The following is a 2,500-nucleotide window of genomic DNA, read 5'->3' as shown; positions in this document are numbered from 1 at the left end:
GCAGTGTAAGCCTGGATTTGCAAACTAGATCTGATAACAGGCAGACATACGGACTATCTTCGTCGTACATTATCATAAAACGATTTTCGCCGCGCCAAAAAACACACAGTTCGTATATTCTTTTCATACTACACACCTTTGCCACGTTTGCGGTATCCTGTGCCTTATGTCTGTCTAGCCACGTGGCTTTAGCAATTGTTTCCATGATTTTACGTCACTTGTTCTTGACTGGCGGAAAATGGGGCCGTTTCGAGTCCAAATAGCAGGCACTTGGGTCACATTTCCTACCGGGAACGGCTGCGGGGTATGTTGCGTAGCACACAGGTCCCGCTCTCACTCTATCCAGCACACACTCTCGTTTTCTCTCTATCTCTTCCGTCCCTTCTCCCTCCCCCCCATGTTTCTGTGTTTCACTGTCCTTTATCTCTGTTAGTCTCTCTCCTCTCTCTCTCACTCTCTCTCTCTCGTTCTCTCTTCCTCTCTCTCTCAACATGCTTCTCTCGTCTCTCTCGGCTCTCTTATCTCTCCTGCTCTCTTCCGTCACTCATCTCTCTTCTCCTCGTCTCTATCTCTCTCTCCATCTCTCTCCTCTCTCCCTCCTCTTCTCTCTCTCCCCCTCCTCCTCTCCTGTTTGATGTGTTACAATGAAAACAAAAAACAGCGAAAGACACTTTATACTGAATGACCTCAACGAATAAAAATGAATAGTAACACTGATTACTTATTCGCACGGAATATATAATATTTTTTTCTATGTCTTAAAGGTAACATGTTTCACTGTTTAGCAAAGTCCACTGCCTCGCGCTGTAAAAATGATAATGCCTTTTCTCAGTTTCCGTTAACAACAATAAGCAGCAAGGAAAAAGAAATATAAAAATTTACTTACATTTAGTTCCTCAATTAGCGTACTGTTGTGATAACATTCTTCTATTCTTTTAAGAGCATTTCATTAATTACTATTTATTCTCAATTATTTACTTATCTGCTTATTTTAGGTCTTATTCTTATCTGTTGTTTTTCAGTCATATATTGCATTTTGCATTCGTGGAAAACCCACATGTATTAGCTCACTATAAAAACACAGTAACGCATTAAATAGCGTTTATCACTCTATAGTATCTTTCTTTGTAATGAAAAAGCGTTAAGATATATACTTCAAAACTGAAAATCAATAATGCAGGTTCTCCCTATAGCGATTCTCTCTCTCTCATCTCGGCTCGTCTCTCTCGCCTATCTTCTCTTCTCTCGCTGCCTAGTCTGTCTCTCTCTCTCGGCCTCGCTTTCGGCCTCTCTGTCTCTCTCTGCACCCTCGTCTCTGCACGTCTGCCTCTCTGCCTTCTCTGCTCTCTCCGCCTCTCCTGCTTCTCTCGTGCTCTCTCTCGTCTCCTCCTGTCTCTCCTCTGCCTCCACTGTCTCTCTCTCTGTCTCTCTCATCTGTCTCTCTCCTCTGTCGCCGTCTCTCTGTCTCTCTTCCTCCTCCGTCTCTCTTCCTCTCTCTCAGTCTCTCTCTCGCCGTCTCTCTCTCCTCTCTCTCTCTCTCTCTCCTCCCCGTCTCTCTCGTCATCCTCTCTCTTCTCTCTCTTCCTCGTCTTCCTCTCGCTCGTCTCTCATCCCTCCTCTCATCTCTGGGTTGTGTGTGACAATGAAAACAAAAAAACAAAAAACACGTTGTACGGTATGACCATCTACGAATACAAATGATATGCATACAAGAATTACTTAATGCGCACTGGAATATATACAATTTTTTATAGTCAAAGTAAACGTTTTGTCACTGTTTAGCAAAGTCCTCTCTGCCCTCGCGCTGGAAAACTCGAGAATGCCTTTTCTCAGTTTCCGGTAAACCAACCAATAAACAGCAAGGAAAAAGAAAAAAAAATAATTTCCTTAATTGTAGTTCCACAATTTGAGGCGTACTTTGGTGATAACATTCCCTTATTTTTTAAGAGCATTTCATGAATGAGCATTTATTCATTTATTTACTTATCTGCTTATTTATTGTTTATTCATTAATCTGTTGTTTTTCATTCATATAGTTATTTGAGAGCATTATGAAGAACTAGGAATGTATTAGCTCAGTAAAACATACGTAAGCAATAAATAGCGTGTATCACTGCTATAGGATTAATTTGTAATGAAATAAGCGTTTAAGAAATATCGTCAAGAACTGGAAAAACAATAAAGCAGGTTCTCCATAGCGATACTCTCTCTCTCTCATCTCTAGCCTCTCTCTCTGCCTATCTGTCCCTCTCTCTCTGCCTTCTCTCCGTCTCCCCTCTCCCTTTCTCCTCTTTCCCTTCCTCCCTCCCCCCCCTCTCTCTCTCTCTCTCTCTCGTCTCTCTATCTCTCTTCTCGGTCTCTCTCTCCTTCTTCTCTCCTCTCTCTCGTCTCCGATCGCTCTCTCTCTCTTCTCTCTCTCCCTCTCTCTCTTCTCGCCTCTGCCTATCGTCTCTCTCTCTGCTCTCTCTCCATCTCCCTCCCCTTTCTCCCTCTTCCCATC

This window comes from Penaeus chinensis, chromosome 10 (genome assembly GCF_019202785.1).
Source record: "Penaeus chinensis breed Huanghai No. 1 chromosome 10, ASM1920278v2, whole genome shotgun sequence".
Classification (NCBI taxonomy): domain Eukaryota; kingdom Metazoa; phylum Arthropoda; class Malacostraca; order Decapoda; family Penaeidae; genus Penaeus; species Penaeus chinensis.
The sequence above is the reverse complement of the archived record's forward strand: the minus strand, read 5'-3'. Positions refer to the sequence as shown.